The following is a 23,929-nucleotide window of genomic DNA, read 5'->3' on the forward strand; positions in this document are numbered from 1 at the left end:
AAAAAAAAGCTGAATTCTACCATTCCTGGATGATTTCATTGTTGTTGCTTTATTTTGCTGCTTTTCTGCTCTGCATTAATGCCAGGATTAGAAGAGCAAAACACTACAAAGGACTCTCAGATGAAATCAACATCTAACACAGCGGAATTTTTTACACCTGGATCCATTCCTAAGCAAATAGGAAACTTCTGCTGAGGTCTCCTCACAAAGTTTTTCAGAGGGGTAATTTAGGGAGCAATCCCATCAGCAGTGACAGATTTGTACTCCTAGCGCTCACCCTGAAAAAGTTAGTTTTGTGTTTAGTTTTAAACATGAAAAATGTCCTGCATCGTTGCTTATCATCTTAAGTTAAACATAAGCTTAGTCTTACAAACCTATTTAGCACCTAATGGGAATGAACACAAATATTTGTTGTCTTGTTACTTCTTGCAGATATCAAGAATAAGCAGAACTAGGGAAATAATTCTAAAGCTTGATGGAACAACAATTTTTGACTGTTATGTGCTAAAAACTGAAGGTATATGTATAACCACAGGTAACCTTACTCTACGTTTGGGCATCTTGGTTTTTGCCTTTTATTTTTTTGCATTATATTTCCTATTTAAAATAGAAATGACCTCAGCATAGAGCATTTGTTAAGGAATAATGACCAGCCAAGGGATTCTAAACTGGCCATTAATCTCCAAGACATTCCTTTGTCTTTGCTCATAGTAATCTTTGCTCATAACCATGCCAGCATAAAATTATCTTCTGGAAAATATCTAGGTGAAAACAGAAGAGAAAAGGAGGCTAAAAAACCTTTCAAAATAAAGTCAGAAAACTGAACAAATTAAAAAACTTTACTTTTTTGTAAGATTTTAGAACATAAAATTACAAATTTTGCTTCGGGTTCTTGTGTTTCTGGTGTGCCAGCAACCATCCTTACCTTTAGTTTCTCGCTAGGAAAAATAAACAATAGCATTTTCTTATCTCACAGGGCTATCACAAGGAAATCCCACAACTGGTGGTGTTTGAAAGGTGTAAGGGCGCAGATGAATGTTAATACTAATAACTATGATGGTGATGATGATGGTGGTGATGATTTTGGTGAAATATTTGTATTKAAATATTTAATTTAACAAAATTTGTCACATACTATAATCATCCCTGTACTGTGAAATAAAAAAAAAAATTAGTATAAACTGCCAAAATACTATGATCATTGCTACGTCAGCAGATGAATAGCCTATAAAACAGATGATACGTGTATTTATATAGTGCTTATCCTATCAGAGATTCTATCAGAATATTTCTTCTAACATTAGGCACTGAATAATGAAGCATCCTGGAGATCCCTCAAATTCTCTTTAGCTTTTGTGTGCAGTAACAAAGAATCATAATTATGAAGAAAAAYGGAGAAAGTATTACATCAATAGGAGATAAGATATTTAGACAATACAATGATGTTTTTTAACCTTCAGAATGGAGCTAGTACTCAATAAAGATAAATGTTTGAAACTACCTTGTAAAGCAGTTTCAAATGTAGAGACAAAAATATCAGTAAATTCTTGAAGAATTATTTTTTACTCAGAGGAATAAGGATGTGGAATTATCTGTTGATCTGTGGCAGCTGAAGAAAGTAGTGCTCATTAATTCAGTAGGTATATTTCTTTCTAGGAGGTGAAGCATTTGAAAGAGATGATAGGAAATGAAGAAAAGAATTAAGACACATTTTTTAAAGCAGGTCTTTTAGTCCAAACAATCTGTTCTTCAGAGTCTAAGTCCATCCTCAGCTTTTTACTGTTTGTCAAGTGTTTTGTGGTTTTCTTCTTGATCCTATTTGCATCATAGAACACAARAGTTCTTTCGACCTCAGTGGAATTAGCTAGCACAAAACAGTAGGGCTGGAGAGGTAACTTCGGCCAAAGAAAATCTAGAGCCATGTGGGGGTAGAAGATGTAAATACATATTGAGAGTCAAGTACTTATGCCATATTCTCCTGTTTCCGATATTAGTTTTAGTACTTATTTGACCCACAGAGAGAGAGAGGTAGGGTCCAGATACGCCAAAAGTTTTCGAGGCCTAAGTTACACCAGAAGAAATAAGGTTTTGGGTCCTAAATAAATCTATGGGGAGAAGAGAAAATGAAACTAATATTGTAACCTGCATGCATATAGAAAGTCTCTCTGACACACGCAGAGAAGGGTATTTGAATAGTAAGAGAGAATTTAGCAGAGTGAAATWGGCTAAAAGGCTCTTGCCTTTGCTCTGGTTAAAAACATTGGGTGGCATTGGAGCAAACTCAGGAAATATAAGGGAGGAGGAAAAGAAAGAAGGGAAGAAAGAAAGTGAGAGAAAGAGTAAGTGTCACTCCAGAAAGATCAATAGCCAGTGGTTAGGTCGTACACTTGTGATGTAGGAGACCCAGAGCAAGGTAACTGCTCTGCCTTGTCTGAGCAAGACCTTGCATTTGGACCTCTTGTATCTGAATGTCCACACTAGTTCACTGTTTTGGGGTTGTTTTTTTCCACTAGATTGTCTGATTTTGAGCAGATGGTATATCCTGAATCCAAGACCCACTGCTAATCAAACTCTTTGATTGTGATAAACTCAGCTTTTTATGATTATGTGAAAAACCCTACAAATACTGTATATATTAGGGAGTAAGGTGTCTGTACAGAGAGTTATAAAACGGCCTGACCTCTTTTTTCTGATTAGATTCTTCCCATCTGCTATTTCTTCTACCTGTTTTTGTAGTATTCTACTGTTATGCCATATCTACCATTAAATTGAGAACCTTCTGGGCAAAGAGTACATTTGTCTACATGCCTGGCATATTTAGGATGATGCCACAATATACAGAGTACACAAACAATAGCTTCACCGTATTTATATTGCAAAAATTTGAGAGTCAAGTGTTTGCACGGTGATTAATTGAGTCACATTAATTGAATTCACTGTTTTTCCAAGCACAGGTAGTTAGTTTTCTTGCCAATAAAATTTCTTAGCCTTTGATGCTGCTTGTGATATCATCTAACCTTGTTCATGCATCACACCCTATAAGGTCTTCTTGTTTTGAAGGGTGAGGGTTTATTTCCACTGAAATGAGCCATCCTCTGACGTCAATAGACTGAAGTTTGGGATAATAAAAAAGAAATTGCCTGATCATAGCAAGAGAAAAAAAATGGAGAGGGACTTATGCATGACATCTTCCAACAGAAGAGGAAAAGATAAAGACCTGAAATAATAATAACCAAATGACTACCAATTAACCACCCTGTCAGCAGTTTAAGACTTTCCAAGTCTTTATATCAACAGATGGACAATTATACCTGTTGTTTTTCCCCACATGCACTTTGAAGTTGTGTTTAACTCCTGTAATGTGCTAGGTGGGTTTCTGCATTGCAGTTAATACGTATTYGCATTGCTTTCAGATGTTAAGACAGATTTATCTCTCAGCCCTTCAGCTGAGGGATCAATCATGTAAATTTATAATTCCTATTAAAATTGTGTTTCTATTTTTCCAAATAATAGGATAGACCTCATAACTGGATGRAGCTATTATATCCAGGAGCCAGTTGTATTCAAGGGAATAAATACTGGGGCACAAAAGGAGATACTAACCCACAGACTTAAAGTGRCTGAGAAAATGCATGGGGAAATTTTTGGAGGAAACACAATAGTTTTTCATTACAGTCCTCAGAACAGTGGTAATCTCCCTGTCATTTGCATTGTCACATACACTTTTATCTATGGTTCATCATCCATGCTGTACATCCTTATCTCCCTTCTTCCCATGGAACAGAAGGTTAGCAAGTTTCGTATATATCTGAGCTGGATTCTTGAATCAGTAAAACAAATATGCACAAATATGCAGGAGCATCAGCAGTCAGATTCTTAGATATATTTAGTTAGTCATAACCTATTTAAGTTAATGAGAAATAAAAACACCGTTAGAAATGGTCCATGACCTTTCATTGAGAAGTAGGGAACTATGTATACTATACTATGAATGTTGATTTTTTAAAAAAATTAATTAATTAGCAGGGAAAAATGTAATATATCAAAATATATCATTTTAATATACAGTTACAATTTTTGCTGTACTTTTTTATTATTATTATTGTTACCACATTCGCAAAAACAATCTGCACAATTTTATTTCAGAAACTGTAAGTACATTTATTAACACTTATAACTTTATCAACATTAGAAGACATGCCAAATCATAAATGTACAAATCAGTAAATCCTGTGTTTATCAGGCTGAACAGGATAGAATTAGGTATAWTTCCTTTTAAAGAGTTTGAGGGATWATGGGGGRAAAGGATACTGTTTCCTCATTTTCCTGGAGCAGCTATCAATGTAGTCAATTAGAGCCTCTATTATCTTTCATGAGTTTTGAGCTGATTACTGGGAAGGCATTAAGGTTGTTCAAGTGAGCAGTAGCTTTTGACACTAGGCCTTTAGAACATATTATATGTTCTATTCCCAAAATCAGATATTGAGATTCAGTCTCAGCAGAGCTGAAATGTCTAGTTTTGGGTTATGAGTTTTACGGTTGTGAGTATTCGATTCTGAGTATTAGTTTGTTTGTTTGTTTTGCTGATTTTTATCTTTATCTTTTATGTATGGAATATAGATCATAACCTAAAAGTATTAGCTTTCAAGAAAGGAAACTTTTTACAMCACTTAGTCCTACTTATTTAGCAGGGAAAATCACTTACAATGTGGTCTATAAGCAATTTAGTTATCTCAGTGATAAGTGCTGTGGAAATCATAACAGTCTTGTGGTCATCCYTTTCCATCCACGGATCCACAAAAAGATCACCAAGGCCACAGGTAACACTCATTGTATCTAAATGATAGCACTGCTAGATACTAAAATCAGAACAAGCTATGCGTAAAGTGGACAGGGGGGCCCAGCAGATCTGCGTTTAGAATCCTTCAATTCCAAAACATCAAAAAAAAATTAAGATAGAGTTGGCTTTTCTCCAAATCAGAAAGATCTTTAGRAATGAAATAGCTCTAAAAGTGAAGTAAGTTTGGGGCAGGTTCTTATTAGCTAAATGTGTATGTGTAAATATATATGTAGGTATGCCTATATAATGTATATGTATATTTATGTACACATACRTGCATGTGCACATACATATGCATATGTATACATACATAAATGCATATATATATATATATATAAGTATGTATGTATGTATGCACACACCTATACATGTATACACACGTTTGTATACGCATATACAAATATGTATGGGGCTTTTAGGAGGTTTTCATATCTGAGGCTGTTTTTCCCTGTGCCCAATATTTGTTTAATGAAGAGACATAGAGAGGAAACAGAAAGCCTGGGCTTGGCCAGCTCTGAACTGRGGCAATCCAGCTGCTCCTGATGCTTATTCTCGTAAAGGACCAACACAGGAAATTCTGCTTTGTGCTACCTTCAGCACCTCTCACCCGCAGCAGCTCTCTTCCATTTCACTACTCTGAGCATAGAGTCTAACAGGAAGCAGGCACTCCTAAAATRTACCTCCACTGGGTTTGCATGAACAGGCAGCTCTTTGCTTCTGTAGTGTTCTTCAGTGATCATTTATGGCCAAATTGCTCTTTGTCTGATTAAAGGTGAAGGTCAGAATAATTGGCCCTATTAAAAAAATTATAAATTGTAAGAAAATATATTTTGAGGGTAATAAAACTGCCAAAGTTTGGTTTTTAAGAAACAGRACTACTTCTGAGTGAACAGATGAACTGTTCTGTTAAAGAGACACAAAAATGAAATTTCCCATGTTATGATACAAAATCACTATTTGTTAAAAATCATCAGGAAAAGCTGTTTCCAAAAGTCCTGCTCAATAAACGGGACAAGAAGATAAGTAGGAATCCAGCTACCCCCAAAAGCTTCTTTTTCATTTTTCATGTCTGTAAAACATAAAACTTCTTTTCTTCTAAAAAAAAAAAAAAAAAAAAAAAAAGCAAAAAAGCAGCAATTCTTCACAGTGAAGACAATTTAGTAGGAATTTATGAATGCTGAGAAGTGGAAAATTAGAGTAGATACTGTCTTGTTAAGCCTGACTAGTTATACTGCTGGCTGAATATTACTATATTAATTATGGGTGTTTTCCTTTTTTTTTAACATACTGTTTCATGCTTTTACGCAACATAAATGGTAGTAATGGATTAAATGTAGCCTTGAAACTATGACTGCACAGGTTCTCATCTTGCCTCTTAACATAAGAAGGATGCTATCAACTCAGTGAAAAGACGTTAGCTCTATCTGAGAGGATAATTTGGAATTTATGATTGACTTCTTGTGTGAATGCACATATTCTAAATTCTGAAGTGCATAATTTGGAAAAAACACCCTTATTTTAGAGTCAGAGGATGTGATTCATCTCATTTAGCTTCAAACATCTACTGCAAAGATGTTTATAACTAAACGAGTCATCTTTATAGTCAAATAGAAAGATATAGACACCCAGAGGATTTGATTTGTATACCCTATTTTGGATTTCTACCTTTATAATAAGATGAATCACATACAAGAAATGAAATTGATAAAGGGAGTCTGAATAACAGATTCAGGTCTGAAATTCTAAACTTTAGTGGAATTAATCCTGYCCAGGATGTTAAAAACAGTTAATTTGCAATCAGTGTTTTATATCTCACTTCAGCCTGAATTAACTTTCCATGCATATCAGACTCAAATGAATCAGTACCATCTGCTATTTCACTGCTTCCACTCTCTACAATCTCAATTTCTCCAAAAATTTTCCATATAATTGCTGACTAATCCTAACCCTACCAAACATCTCATGAGATCATCCTCAGGGATGTGGTTACAAAATCTTCACATACTGTATGTGGACTTCTACTCACACATCATTTTGGATCACATTGATTTCTACATAGATTTTAATATTGCAGCCTTTGATGACCAAATTTTCTGAGTAGAGAGTTCATTGCATATTTCAGTTAACTTAGAKGAAAACAGGCCATTTTCCAGAAAACTTGCGTAGAATAGCTATTCTCAGAAATCATACCCTGATGCACAACCTTATTCCTTCATTTTCTATTACTGTTTATCTTGTAGCCTGTCCCAMGGATATTTTATTGAACACTGAAGTTGATAATATCTAAATGTATCTCATGCTTGATTTCTTCAGTGTAAGCACAATTTTCTGTAAAGTATTTTACTGGATAGTAAAAAGAAGGCTTATCACACAGCTCTTTGCACACAGATACCCAAGAACTGTTGTGTACTAAAAAAAAGACAAAGATACAAAGCCAAGACTGTTGTGAAACTGAACATAGACTGTTTCAGGTAATTCAGCAAGCTGGAAACTCACATGAAGTATATAATTTTTCAGACACCAACTGGAATTCAGTTGAAGGCATGATTTTGAATGTTGTTGAACGGYGTGAGTATTTGGCATGATTTGCCCGAGGGTGATGAGGGAAACTTCTCCAGAATGTGTCATGGCAAGACTGCATTCCAGAAGAGAGATTTTTAGATTCAGTGGTAGTTTCAGGGGAAACTACCATTTAAAATAAGCTGCTAATAAATTTGAACATTTGATTGATTTCTTGTGAAACAATGAGAAGCCACGCATGTAGCTAGGAGATACTGTTTTAAAGATAGAATTTAAAGATAGACAGATCTCAGGGGCTAATGTCTCCCTCACAAAGCTTCTGGGTTCTGAGGAAAGAGTCCGAGACGACTTGTCCCCCAGATCACTTAGTCTACTGGTCTATCAGGTTTCCGTGATGAAATATAATATTGAAGTTAAATTAGGCAAGCCTTGGTGATATTCTATTCTGTGTCCCCGTAGTTAGCAAATTTGCAATTTAAAGAAGAAAGCACTAACTAGAATTTTTATGACCTTTCTCCAAAGTCAGGACACAAAAARCCAATTTTTAGCTCATAATATAGTTGTGYTGTCTCTGCTGAAACCGCAGAACTATTAGACATTCTGGTAAAGACTTAAAAATAAGTWCAATAAAGGCAAGTGCAGGATCCTGCACCTGCGGAGGAATAACCCCAGGCACTTGTACAGGCTGAGRACTGACTTGCTGGAAAGCAGCTCTRCAGAGAGGACCTGGGAGTCCCGATGAACAACAAGTTGACCATGAGCCAGCAATGTGCCCTTGTGGGCAAGAAAGCCAATGGTATCCTGGGGTGCATTAGGAAGAGCACTGCCAGCAGGTAGGGAGAGGTGATCCTTTCCCTCTACTCGGCCCTGGTGAAGCTTCATCTGGAGTACTGCATCCAGTTCTGGGCTCCCCACTACGAGACAGACTTGGAGCTACTGGAGAGAGTCCAGCGTAGGGCTATGAAGATGATCAGAGGACTGCAGCATCTGCCCTGTGAGGAATGGCTGCGAGAGCTGGGCCTGTTCAGCCTGGGGAAGGCTTGAGGGGGGATCTGATCAATGTCTACCATTACTTTAAGGGAGAACTTCAAGCGAATGGGGCCAGACTCTTTTCAGTGATGCCCAGCAACAGGACAAGAGACAACAGGCATAAACTGAAAAACAGGAAGTTCCGCTTGAATATAGGGAGGAATTTCTTTCCTGTGAGAGTGACAGAGCCCAGGTTGCCCAGAGAGGTTGTGGAGTCTCCTTCTCTGGAGATCTTCAAGGCCCTCCTGAATGCGATCATGTCTAAAATGCTCTAGGTGACCCTGCTTGAGCAGGGGGTTGAACTACATGATCTCCAGAGGTCCCTTCCAACCTCAACCATTCTGTGATTCTGTGATTTTCAAAGGACTGTGTTCTGTTCAGGCTTTTGAAAATTTTACCATAAGCCATTCCTAGATTCTTTTTGGCTGTTCTTCTGCTAAAACAACAGTTATATACATGTACACATAATGCAACCAAAAAGAAAAAGGGTTAATAATTGTAGAGAGGCAGGCTTTAAGTGGGACTAAGCACATGAAATACTGAATTGTTTTGAAAAATTAAATAGTAATATACAGAAGAATCTGAGAGCGTATAGCCAAAATATTATCAAAATTCCAGTTTATATTGAGTAATTTTGACTTTCCTTAATCTTACTTTGGAAGATTAGCATGGAAGATTTAGCTAACACTCAAAGATATGATAGCTTATGTAAACTAAACTTTTCTATTTCAGGATTTAATCCTATAATGAATTGCTAGAAATTAGAATTGTATGTTCATGGAAATAGATTATAATGCATTTGTTTAGTGTAGSTTCTCATACTCACATGCATTCAGGTATGCCAAAGGCAGAATACCAGTCTCAAGTAAACCACAGGTGAGATCCACCACAGTAATTTCTGCAATAAAAACAAACCTTTTACTTACCACTCACTTAACTGCTAATGTTTGTAATTTCAGTACGAATCACACATCTTCCGGTATTTTCCTTAAAACTTCAGCTTCTGAAGCTTAGAAATTTCCAGAAAAATATCAGCTATGGGGCCTGAAATTTTAGAGCAAAGAGATTTTTAAACTTGTAGGTTTTCTATTTCTACATACACACAGAGTGATCTATTAAAAGCAAGGGCTTTGGTACTGTACTGATAATAGACCCCTTAGTTTTCTGGTTTATTGAATTCTCTATTAATTCTGAAGTACCACATATAGTCAGGTCCTTTGACTGGCAGAGAGCTGAGAAGTAACCTCCATGCCTGACTGCTTTTCTGGATTATTTGCTACCTGAGCACCCAGGTTTTCTTGATGACATGGCTTGAATCTGAACTGGCAGAGAAGGACCTGACAATATTAAGCTGAAGAGAAAAGGCACTTCTAGAATTTCAGCTCCAAAATTCCCTGGCAGTCAGGCCAGCTGGCAAAAAGATAAAGTATTTTTCTCCATCAGAAATCTGCTGAGTTTTGTCAAATGTTTTCTTGATATCCATATGTTTCAATTCATTGAATTCCTGACTGAGAAAATGTCCCACCAGAAAATGTCCAATCATTTCTGGAAGGAAGATAACAATTTAGCCAATTAATAGAATTTCAGCTTTGTGGATTTAATTTTAAAAACAATCCAGTCTTCTATAAAAATAAATTATTTTCAAGCCACAACCATTGTACCCAGTTTCAGTTCTCAGAGAAGAGGAACTGAACTCAGTAGCACTCTTTTAACTCATTGCCTAGCAGTACTGTGAATTCCTTTCAACAAGTGGATCCTGTTGAAGTGTATTCCGATGTGAAATTTTTCTCTGTTGGAGAATCATACAATAGATGAATATGTCTTATAAATCCTGCTTCTCCTCAGAGGGTAATGATAGTTCTTCCTCATTTAGCAAAATCTCTCTTTTGTTTTGATTTGGTTTGCTTTTTGGGGGGTAGGGGGGAAGAAAGAGAGAAGTTGGATTAATACCTGCAGTGGTTTCTATAAACTTGTAAGTGAGGGCATTTTGAGAAAATAAGCCTTTGTGGGGAAGAGAAAGGGATTTTCAGGGAATGTATGCACRTATTTTAGAATTTACTGATAAAGGAAAATACAAAAAGGATCTACTGCTAGCGCTGGCCATCAGCTTTCGCACTTGCAACATACTTCTTTATGCCAGGATGTAAAGTTCATCATACAGTTTCAGGCTGTGATCTTCTCAGGTCACAGAAGCTAAGTAGGATCAGAACTGTTTGCTATTTAGATGAAAGAATTCCAGGAAAACCCTCAGATAGCAGAGAGGGAGATGGAGGAGGTATCTTTCCTTCTGATTCAGTGTTGAGYCAGTCTGGTGCCAGAGGCAACATGCATTGGCAATATTAGGCCAAGTCCTTCCTCGTGATTAAACCATGCTCTCTGCAGAAAGAGAAGATCTAAGGTAGAACACTTCTAGGTGAAGCTACATAAATTGTCTGGTTATTTAATTGTTTTTTGTTATTACATTTATCTGCTTTTCCACTCTCTATAAAATCAGTCTCATRGGCTTGAGCCAAAGATCCTGTGGTCTATACATATATTTTGCTTTGTATTAGGATATTTTTACAATTAGATTTGATAGTGTTTAAGGTGAGTAAATTCTTCTGAATCCTCTGCATAACAATCCTTCTGGGGTCAGTTTCTTTTGCTGCAACTCAATACAGAGAAATCTGATACGCCCCCATAGGTTTTAGTACAATCCAAATTAAACTTGATCATATCTTGCAAGCTCTTCATTATTCTTGAAGAAATCTGTCACGTACCAATACAGCAGCTGTTCTAATCATGTTTTAACACCTTCTATGGATGTTTCTGTAAAATCACCCCACTGGTATATTTTACTGAGTATGCTGCTTCACAGCTGTTGACCCCTGTCCCTTTGAGTAGTTTGAGACACCAGACTGGACATTAACTTCAGTTTTTTATTAGTTATACCTRCTGATCAGTCAAAATAATTGCCCTGATCAAGAACATGTCTGTTGGTCCGGTATGAAATTAAATTCTTTCCAACAGCAACTCAAAGAGAATACCCGTAGTTAAACATAGTTCTTTGTCCTGGGAATGTTATTGCATTCCCTAACGTGATTTTACTGCAGCTTTATTTGAGCTACTGTCATATTGTGGGTATAAAAAAGGCAACTCCAGTGTCTCCGGATGCATGTTTCTTTCTCCTCACTGCTTAGAGAGTTATCTAAATATTTTTGAAGAACAGATATGTTCTATTAATACCTTAGGAATTCTTGAAATAAGATGTCATGAAACTTTTCCAACTATAACAAAAATTGATTTTTTTCTCACCATATTAAAAATCTAGGTAATATACAAGTAGCTCAACTGGACAGAATTTGTACCTTTCATCTTTTCTGTAGAGGCTGAGGGCTAAYTCATGAATATAATTCCTGTAGCATGTGTTTTCTTCCCTTTAACACTGAGTATTTACCGTAGATCAGATTTATTTAAAATCCAGTCATGTAGAAGTTTTCCAGACCCTCTATAAGCATACAATGAGTAAGAAGTAACTAGACAGTGTGTCACAAGAATCACTCTTAACAACTGCTAATTTTATTTCATCCAATATAGTTTCCTTGCCCTTGGTCGAATCCATTAGCAGTGGCCTTTACTTTACTGTAGAATGACAATATTTGGTCTGGGAGCAATTCACAGTAAAAATACATTTATTAGTCCCAGGATATCTCACCATGCACTTTTTGTACTATGAAATGCATTGCTATACTCCRTTCTTCAAGGACATACAATATTTTAGTTGTTGTGGTACTTCTGAACTTCATAGAGCAGTGTCATGGATAAATTTCATTAGTACTGTCCCACTAACTAAGATATCAGAAAATACCACTGTTCCTGTGGTACATCCTGGAAAAATTTCCCTCCTGTCCTAGATTCTTCTATTCATCATTAGCTATTGTTATATCACATATAGTAAGATACATACTCACCTTACAGTTACTTATGTACTTCATCCTCTCTATATTTCATTTTGTTAAAAACTTCACTGAAGTCTCTGAGCAACCTTATCTAAATCCAGTCATCTAAGGTTAGATTAGATAATTCCAGAGGCCATTTCCAATCTAAATGTTTCTTATGATACTATGAGTCTTTTTAAAGATAGGCAAGACCTCTCATATTTTTCCTCTCTTAAAAATAATCATTTTATTAAATGCATTAGTACATTAGCCTGACACTGCTTGCCTAGATAAATATGTTGCTATTTCATTCAATTTTTATTCATTTCCATGTATTGCCTTAAAAATCTGGCCTGCAGTTTGTTACAGGTCATACAACATACCTGTGGCCCTTGTTCTATCTGTTTTACCCTACATTTCATTTCCTAGTCTTAGCTTGGTTTTAACACGCTTTACTATCTAGGATTGAATTATTGAAAATTAAAGTTAGTAAGTAAGTAAATAAAACACATCACTTCTCATCATAGCTGCCTCAATGGTTAAATGTCTTTATTAGTTTGTTTTTTCCCCTTTTGAATAAAGTGTTGTTTCTAGTTTGGATTTGCCAGTCTTTATCCTTGAGATTTAATTTCTTGTTATCCTTTTAATCTGCTAAACTGGGGACCTCTTTAGTAACTGGCAGATAGATAGMAGTAGACATTTAAGTCATGTGTTCATCTTTTTTTTGATCACTTACATGTATGAAATTTTGTTTTGATGTTTTGATGCATTTTTCTCTTGAACTATGTTATGTCTCTTTATATTCTCTGCATTTCTGAAAATCATTTCAATTGGGAATGTAAAAGGTAAATGCAGTGTCTGGTTGGTCAATGACATATTTAGAGGTCTATAAAAGTTTCATTAGTTAGGCACATTGCTRTGTGGCTTACATTTGATGGGTACCATCCCAGTTCTACTGTTTTTCAATACTTTTGCAATAATACCATTTGTCTTTCAACAGATTTACAAATTCCTACATGTTCATATTTTTCATCATGTAAATGAAGAGTAGGTCAAGTGAGATTCAAACAGGTCTCTCATGAAAGGATAAATACTTAATAAGACAAGGTAAAATTAATTTTTAAATTACATTCCTCACATATTGTAGGTTGACCAGTCTAGTGAACAATTATCTTTTCAATTGGTTCTCTCAGGACAGTAATTTCAGTGCTAAGTACTGAAAAAGATAGGCTATGTCAATAAGCCTTAATATGAGGGGGAATTTTCCCTGCCTCAGGTTATGATTGGAATGCAAGATATATTCGCAGTGACAGCTATACATTTACTGAATATGTTTCAAACCAGTTGCTGGAAGCAGAGCAACCAGTTTTTGTCTACTCTTTGCAAGTCTTTTAGCTTAGTAATATAGCTTTTGTTTGAAAACAATCTTTTGTAATAAATGCATCTACATGTATTCTACAATCAATGTTTTCTGAAAACGGTAGTGGGATATAATCTATATCTTTTTTATCTTATTTAAATTTTATATTAAACTTTGTTTATGCCACTTTAGTCTTGAACTTTATTGCTGTTATTAGTTACTGGTATCTTGCAACAAACTGTTAAAACATTGATATCAAAAGAGCAATATTCTCTCTTTTAGAACTTCCTCTCCTAGGGAAACTTTAGTAAAGGATTCCCTCAGTTGCTAAAATGGCACAGTTCTTTTAACAAGATGTTATCACTCAGYAATGCWAGGGCAAGAAGGAGGATCCAGGGATMTACAGCCCCATCATCCTTAGCTCAGTCTCAGTCCCTGGGAACAAATGGAACAAACCTTCATGGAATTCATCTCCAAGCACAAGAAAGACAATGTGACAGGGAACAGCCACCCTGGATCTACAAAGGGCAAAGAAATCCTGTGTTTGACTAACGTGGTTGTCTTCTACAGTGAGATGACTGGCACTGTGGATCAGGGAAGAGCAGTGGATGTGGATTTGTCAAGGCCTTTGTCATTGTGTCCCACAGTATCCCCATAACCAGACTGGTTAAGTCTGGACTGGGTAAGTGGATGATAAAGTGGGAGGAMAATTCAATGGACTTTCATTCTCTAGGGATTGGGACCAGTGGCAAAAGTTCYAGCTGGAAGCTGGCTACTAGTGACATAGAGATCAGTACTAGAGACAATTCTGTCTAATGTCTTTATTAATAACCTGAACAACAAGATGGAGTACACCTCAACTCATTCCCAAATGGTACCAAACTAGGATGGTGCGGGGGTGGGGGGTGGGGAAGTGGAGAGAAGAAGGGCACTGAAGCATAGGGCTTATATTCCAGGTATTTCCAGCCTTGACAGGCTAGATAAATGGACTGACAGGAACTTCAACACAGGTAAATTCAAATTCCTGCATGTGGAGTGGAATAGCCCCATGCACCCTCACAGGCTGGAGACAGTGGCTGCGGAGCAGCCTTGCAGCAAAGGATATGGGGCTCTGCCTGGACGCAAGCTGAGCATGAGTCTGCAATGTTTTGCAGCAAACAGCATACTGGGCTTCGTTAGCGAGCGTCTGGCCAGGAGGCTGAGGGCAATGGTTCTTCCCCTTTGTTTGACACTTGTGACCCTGCACCAAGACCACTCTGCCTGGCTCGGGGCTCCCCAGAACCTGAAAGCATTAGCAGATTGGAGCAAGTCCAACAGAGTGCTGCCGAGGGACTGAAGCATGTGACAAAGGAGGAGAGGCTGRGAGAGTGGGATACAGCTGGCTATTGGAAAGATGGAGAGATGACAGAGCCAGACGTGTCTCAAAGGCACRCAGAAGGACAAGAGGCAACAAATCCAGTTGAAACAAAGGAAATTCCAATTAGATATCAGGGAAGATTTTTTTCACAGTGAGGGTGGTCAGACACYGGGACAGTTTGTCCAGAGGGGTTCTCCCTGTCACTGGAGGTATTCAAAATCATGCTGGACAATCCAGAAGCCACTAACTGGTCTTGCTTTGAGCACAAGTTTAGATTCAACCTCCGGAAGTCCCTACCTGAATATTCAATGATTTTATGAAACATTCAATCTTTTYTACTCCCCCAACATGTCTAAATGTTTTGCTGATATGACTGACTTCCAGGCCCTCTTAATACAGCTTGACGGTGGAAACAAAAATGATCTTTTGCCTTGTAAGGCAAAACTTGTTTTTATAAAAATCTCTACAATTGCAAGTCCCATCAGAAATAAAATCCACACAATAATTCAGAAATATATTATACTTCATACAGACACACATTAGTAAATTGATTCATCCGCAAAGTTGTCATTCAGAACCCTTGTTTTTTTAAGTAATTGTTAATATTTCACTCTACTTTGTTTTGAAGTATCTCCTGAAGTACTTGGATCTATTCTCTGTAGACAAGCAGTATTTGGGTTTAACTTGTCCTGGTGCAAATGAATAGTTTGACTCATGTCAGGACATTTTCACCACTTTGGAGTTATTAAAAAATGAAAAGAGTCCCTATACTATTTATGAGACATTTCTATTATACTACAGTTTCCAACAGAAGTCAGAGCTTTGGAATTCTTTTTTTGCTTATTCTTTATAGAATGTCAGCAATCTTTTGAATCAAAATGTAATCTGCTTGCTAGATTACTTAGCTGATATTTGGTGTCCACAATAAACTAATCTGGTAATCACATATAAGAATAATTATATGCCTTGGTTATTGCTGCAGGGAAAAAAATGGAATACTTACTCCCCTCTACTTCTTTCTGTGAGCATCTTTATTCCATCACCAGAGAGCCTCCAAACTGTTTAGCTTTCTGAGTTTCAAAACTATTCCATGCTAATTACACACTGTCCCATAGTGTAATAACTGTAGATTTACTGAAGAGCTATCATGCTTTGCATCATGGGTTATTTCACAACAGCATCACCCTCTAGACAAGKGTTATGATTTTACCAGCTTTCATTTTTGACTAGCAGCAAACCAGCTTTCAACTAATTATTCAGTATCATGCTTCCTCTTCACAGTTTGATATGATCAAGATGCCTCTGAGCCTCTTCCTTTAATCAAAAATACAAATTCTTGATAACATCAAAAACTAGAGGTTTTGCTAGCAATTTTTACAATGGCTTTGCTTCCTAAAGGTACTGTAAATAGTGAAAAAGTTGACTAGCATAATTTTATGCCAAGAATGGTAAGATGTAAAAGAACAGGTTCACAAGTGATTACCATTTGAATCTAGTCAAATAATAGATCTTTCTATAACATGGCCATGYATGACAGATATAAATTGCAATATTGGCAACATTTCTACTTAGCATCCTGAGGTTAAAAATTACTTAGTAAAACATAATGATTAAAGYACAATACAAGAACTGAAGAGCAATTAATACCAGTGTTCTCGAAAGGGCATGTTTTAGAAATTTTGATCATATTGCAATCTGCTCAAAGCTTTTAAAGTATGGATAATTTCGTTCAATTTTCCAGTAGGTTTTGCCTTGAATAAGTAAATAGTGGGTAATGGTTTGTGTCAAAGTCCTTGTAACACTCCATTAAACATAAAGCATGACAATCTGATCAGATGTCTCTTTCATAATCAGAAACTGACTTGTGACTTTGGGAGTTACTCAGCTGCATCAGGTCACATCAGAAGTCTAGTCTTTTCATCTTCAAAAAATCCCTGATGGCTTTACATCTGACAAATTTTGAATCATAGCGTCATGACCTCACTTTTCAAACTGCATTTGATATAGTCCAAGCACTGTTCCTGAATGGGAACTAGAACTCTCTTCTGCTGGGACTGTATAAAAAGAAACCTTCCCTCCTTTTTTTTTTTTTTTTTTTTTTNTTGATGCTTTAGATTTAAATCCTGTTCTTAAGCTTCAGATATTTCATTTACAAGAAAAGGAACTACATTTTAGTATTGTCAAGAGTCTCACTTAAAATATATACAAAAGCAAGAGAATCCAGAGTTAAAACAGTCATTTATCCTTTCAAACATTAGTGTTCCTGAAGACAGAATTTAAAGACAAGCAAACCTTCATTTAAGCAACTTTAATATAGATCCCAGATGATTATAAAAACAGAGCTTGTCTGTCCAGTGCATAGATATCACTAGGGTCTACCTGTGTAAAATCTATTTGATGCTATACAGTTAAGATTACATTCAAGATCTATAACGTGATGACTCCCCACCTGAAATAAAAAGTCATATATCTTTCAGAAGCTATTTCCCTATTTCTTTCTTTTCTGAATGATAATCTCACTTGTCTAAAGTTCCACAGAAAAAGAAAGGTTAGCGTATGGCAAGTAAGGGAAGTTATAAAGATTCAAATGATAAAGGACAGAAGAATATCAAGGAAATGTGAAGAAAATACACCATTGTGTCCAATCTTCAGCAGAGCAGATGATCAAAGGGACCTTTTTAGTTGCCAAGGGCTATTCTTCAGAGAATTGTGATAAGAACCATTGGCAAAGACAGGTCCAGCAAAACAGATACATTAGGTCTTCAAATTCATGTCTTCGCAGCTTTGGCAGGATGAGGTTTCACAGAGCTTATAGCCAAATTATTATTTTTCTCTTGGAACAGGGAGGGCTTAGGCCATGCCCCCTTCATGGCCAAGTACTATAAGTTCATGAGCTATTGTTCCTTTGCAGTGTGTCCTGAACATTTTAAAAGCATCACTGTACGGAAAATGATAGACTCTATACATTTTGGAGCTAGTATACTTCAGCAAATGTTAAATACCTGTTTTTAAAATATGATAAACTTCGTAATTATTAGTATGGCATGGGTTAAAGAAGCTAAGAGCCTACTTGTTTATAATAAGACCTTTCCCCCAGCCCAGACTGATGCCTTGTTTAGGTTTTACAATCATTTCTTGTAAAAGGAAACTACTTAAATAACAATAATTGTGAATGACCACCTGCTGTTAAATAATTGATTTTTAGCTGTCCCACTCCAAAGATAATCTAAGGTTTTATCTGTGTTAAATGTCTTCAGGAATAGTGTAGRACAATTTAAAGATGATCTACTGAGATATGTTGCTTTTAGAATGTCTATCATTTGCATTTGCATAGGAGCCTAAATTACCATGTGTTAAACTAGTGTGATAACTTGCAATGTCTCATATACTTCAGCCTAATTACTCATGCACTCTGTTATCACAGTGCAAATGCAAATACCATGCAGTCTCCCTGCTAAAAAACAACAAATATGAAAACATCCACATGCACTACTACTACAACATCTAGCTGTTTAAAACCACTCCAAAGCTTATAGTTGTTTTGGACCTCTGAGATGAGCATTGGCACTACAAAAACAATTTAACGGTGATATAAACAGCATTTGTATAAACCTATTAATATCTTAGATGTCTAAATTTATTATAAATATATATAGATTTATACAGTTGCTCTGTGTCAACTCATCTAATAAAGTATGTCATCTCTCACTTCAAATGATTCCTCTTCGCATTCTTGGAACAGCATAGCCTCAAAAGCAATAAATGAAGAATATGGAAAAGATAGGATTTCTAGCTACTGGTATTACTTTATAGTCATTACATGACAATGTTTCCATAAAAGAAGACCCTGTTCTAGTACAGCTTTTGCACAGAGGTTTATTTGTATTGTCTTTGATTTGTTAGTGAAATCACACATAATTTCCTATAGTTCCCTACGTTGACACTGGATTCTTAARGTAACATTTCCAAAAGGATTTGTTGCTGAAGGAAGATTATTTTACTCTCATCACTACCACTTTTCTACAATTAGAATTATAGAGTATATTTCTATACTGCATTTAATTTGAAACTGTAACTCACAACTGACTTCCAAGTGATTCTRTTTTAGTCAATCAAGTCTCTATTCCTGGAATTCTCCTTTTACAAACACATACTTTCTTTTAYCTCTGCCTCATGCAGCTGCAGATACCATATAGAATAGAATACTAATACAGATCAAGAATACTTTTAAATCAATTAGAAAGAACAATAATACTCCCACTTAATCCAAATTAGCTTCTTAAATCCCTTCCACAGAATAAGATCCATTAGTATTATTAAACTTTACTAAAGAAAACACTTCTTTTTCATTTAACAGAGTGAGAAAATTTACTTAAAACATGGTTGAGGTTCCTGACTTAAGGCTCCGATATGACATAAAAAGTTAAAGGAAGTTTAGTCTAAATTAGTGTTTTTTAAAGCATCTACAAAATAGTAACCTATTGTTCTCATGGGATTTCAAACTCTTATGCCTAAAATCCAATAGATTACAAAGCCAAACTCTAGACCAAATATTTAGTGTAACTTGAGTTTTGCCCATTATCCTTTATTCTTACTGGCTGGAAAAAAAAATGTAATTGTACTCTGGAGAAAAACAGTTTCTTACAAAGCACAAAGCCAGGTGCAAGGGAGCTTTTATTACAAACAAACATCCTTAAACTGAGGTCTGTGACCTGTTTAGGACTGTTTAGAGCTTACCAGTCATAAAATAGATAACAAAACACTGAGCTATCTTTTGTGTTTAATATTCAATGAATTGTTCTAATGAGCCTCAAGAAAGAGATTTTATATAATTCCCAACAGAGAGTTTGTTAGTAAAGCCATTATGAATGTATAGAGTAACAAATGAAAAAAAAAAAAAGAAAGAAAGAAAAAAGAAAGGATAATAGCTTTTAACAGTACTGAAATAAAATATTTATAAATCTTTTGGGATAATCACATTTTGATATGAAATAGCACAACTAATTCTTAGGCAATRTGTTTTCTTATTAGCATCATACTGTGAGGGGAGTTGTCTTAGAAAGTTTATTTACATTTTGTTTTCCAAAGGAAGAAATATTTTTTCTCCTCCCTCCTCCCCCTCACCACATTCAGCAAACTTCTTGACATAAAGCRAAATAAATATAAACAGGATTGTGGAAAAGATCCGGAAAGGGAATTTCTGGAGATTGCATGGATTTAATTCTAAAAAGAACATCTTTGACCCCTCTCTGGAAGTTGKCACAATAGCTCTCTGTAGCATAGCACTCATTATGTTCCATGGTGGGTCACTCACACAAGAATGAATTTCATCTTTTTTACCTTGAAATTAAGAAGGAATTTCACCTACCATGCACTCAACTTATCTTCATGACCTTAAGTCATCATGGCAGGATGCTCAGAAGACAAAATATATCCTAAAATTTGATTTTATCAAGTAGTCACAGAAAACTCACTGCTTAGTTTCACTATTATCAATTATTTAGTAGTACTTYATGCCGTAAGCTTTTAAGCTTTTACCATATACTGATTTTTTTATATATATATATATCAACAGGTCTCTGCTTGTTTGAATATTTTTACTACAGGCCACAATTAAGTCAAAGTTTAGCTAAATTGTGAAAATAAAAAGATATTTATTTTTGTGAGGCTGGATTACCCAAAGTTCATTGGCAAGTAGTAAGAGCTGAACAAATGCTTGTTACAGTAGAGTATTTTCAACTGAACGATAAATACATAAGTTGACTATATTTCATGGAAATTATTAGGTAAAGGAGAAAAACTTGTCTATTAACTTATAAAAGCATGAAGCATCACGTTGTGAATCAGAACAGCCATAGGAGATCATTCTAAACAGAATGTAGATCCTTCTCCCAAGAGCTGATGATAAACCTTAATGCAGCAGAGCTTCTGCATCTGAAGAGAGGTTGGATGGTTGTCCCTGTTAATGCACAGAGTTCTAACTTTTTATGTTGATGTTTTTATGATCAGACTGTAAACTACATTTGAGATAACAGCTACCTGCAACCCTAGGATTTGGAGTAAAGCCATTTGAGAAGTGACTGTGAAGAGCAGATAAAGGAGTCTAGTGGTCAGGAGACATAAATTACGAGGACCAGAGTAAGAGAGGGGGAACAATTTCTGTAACCCCTTTCTGGGAGCTCTGGTGTAACTGTGTGCTTGGATCGGGAGTCCAGCAAGGTCTGAAAGCAAGCAGGCTCATTCCACTGACGATTTTGTGGGGTTTTTTTGTTTGGGTTTTTTTTTCTGTGTGTGTGTTTTTTTCTGCCATCACCAAGGCTTCCCTCCTCTTTGAGAAGGGACAGAGGTGATTTGACTCATCCTGACTACATAATTAAGGCCTGTACTAAAAAACAGACACACATACACGCACTAACAAGCAATCCCCCAAACCCAGTAAGGCATCAGCAGATGGAGCACAAAAGTGAGGTAAAAAAAAAGCCTTGAACAGTCAGTGTCCCAGCAAAACTYCTTTTAGATCAAACTGAGGTATGCTGTAGAGACTGTTTTAAAAATGAGCTGAAACATGTTCATGTAGGGCATATTTGCAGACATTATTATATATTGATCTCCAGGGCTACAGAGGACAAGTGTTAAATTTACCATTCTGGTATACCTGTTTTCAGATTTAGAACAGATATATTTTAACTTTTATATTTGTCTTGAAGAAAGAATAGTCATTTAAAGAGTAGTTTAACTATTTTAAAACTAACAACTCATAGAATTTGGTATGTTAACGTACTTYTAAGTATCTGAACCTGGATAGCAACTTGAACACTCAGGTCTGTTTTAACAAACCGTAACTTGCCGAATCTGGCTGATGTAACAGTTTTTTACTAATATCCTTTTGGACTTTGCTGATGAGAGGCCATTAGTTAGATTAGAAGTAAAAGTCAGTAAATATTCCATTTTACATTTATAAAAATGTTCTGATCTACAAGAATCATCTTACAATTTAATATTACATATTAATAGAAATAAGATTGGCTCAGTTAGAGGTAGATCATCCTCTGCTTACAAGCATCTTCAATTACCTTTAATTATCTCTACAAAAGAAGAGATAGAAGAGGTAATATTGATGTGATCTGACTGAATTATAGAAAGCAGTAACAAACATTCTGAAGGCAACATTTGAGCACCTCAAAATTTCCAAATAAATGAGATTTGCGTGCACCTCAGTCCCTCAGTCAGCAGAAAAAGTGTTTATCAGTTGAATATTGAATCATTATTAATGTGCATTACTGAATTTCTCTCCAGTAATTGTTTACTGAGATTTATCTAGCATAGTAATTTAGTCTTTAGTTAGGCTTACTGTCTATTTACTTCAATATTTATTTCATTTAGAATARCAACCAATAGAACAAAGCTGTTGCCTAAGACCATCTTTCCATGCAAATAGCATGCAAAATCGCCTAGTAAATGAAACTAACCAACAAGAACTGTCAAGCTCCATAGTGTCATTTCAAATTAATCTCGGGAAGAAAAGCTATGCTTTATACTAATAACAACAATAGCTATAATACATATTTTTCCTTTTCTTTTCTCCTTAGCAAAATGAAAAAGTGACAGCCCAAGATCTGAAATGCCAATTCATATAGATAGCAGAAAGAAAGTGTCGTTAGAGAGAGAGATAAAACAGCTTTCTATTGCTTATTTGTGGTGCACTGTAGGAGCACTGCAGCCGCTAATGTACATACCCACTACATTGTGTAAGAAACAAATGTGTGCTCAGTAGCAGGAAATCCCTGCCCAACTGATAAGAAAGGGAGWCTGCTCTACCCTATTCAAAAATTTGTTAGTGAGGTTAAAAATGGATTATTATTCAGCCTGCTGTAGTTTTGAAAAGTTTATTGTATTTTTCACCCTTAAAGAAGCAGTTCCAGGCAGCTTTGACTTTTAAAATGACTAACTTTTTCTATGTTTTGATGTTTGAATGTTCTATGTTGTAATGCTTATTATTACAATCGAGGATAGTCCATTTATTTTCTGTATTTTAGTCACCTATTTCAGAAAAATTTAAGACAATTCATTCTATATACATGGAAATTTTTAAAAACTATAATAATGGAAAAAAAGTACTCATTTTAACCCTCTGGAAGCAAATAGAACAAATCAATACAGGTAATAAAATCAGATCAATGATAAGTTCAAATTAATGGGCTTTTATGCCTGGGTACATTTCATTTAATGAAATTGTCACTATGATTGTAAGTAAATGAATTATAAATAAAAGATATATTCCCTATGTGGCCTACCAGTTGGAATTCAGCTCAAGGGAACAGATCAAATTATTTTAATACTGTTATTTCAACATATACTCTATATCACAAAATCATCACACACAAATTGTAAGAGACACTTACTGTGATAAAGAATCCCAGCAATAAGAAAGACAAGGCAGATTTATTTGCTACCTTCAGGTCCAAGTGAGAGAAGTGCATGAAGCAGTATAAATTAGACCTACAAACAGTTTACGGGACAAAAGGAAGTCAAAGTGGAAGTATGAGTGTAAATCACACATCAACTTGCTGGTGGAATTAATGAGGTAGGACAATTGCTTTTTTTTTCAATTACAACTTTTAGGGTTCCTCATTTTGCAGTTTATACTGACTTAGAATCTATAGACCCTGTCAGGATGGAAGAAAGTTGCTGTACAGGATTGATTCTGTGTAGGAGAGCCTGATACAAATTTGAAATAAGCTGAACGTGACATTGTGTGTTTTTAGTATTGTTTCAGAAAGACAGTATTATATAGAAAAAGAGATGAAATATGGTTCTGGGGGAGGGAGGGTTGTTTTTTAGGGGGAGGGTAGGTATATACCCATATATATATGTAGGTATATAGGTGATAAAACATATGGTTCTTC

This window comes from Rhea americana, unplaced genomic scaffold (genome assembly GCF_003343005.1).
Source record: "Rhea americana isolate MKP2758 unplaced genomic scaffold, rheAme1 scaffold_52, whole genome shotgun sequence".
NCBI classification, from domain to species: Eukaryota; Metazoa; Chordata; class Aves; order Rheiformes; family Rheidae; genus Rhea; species Rhea americana.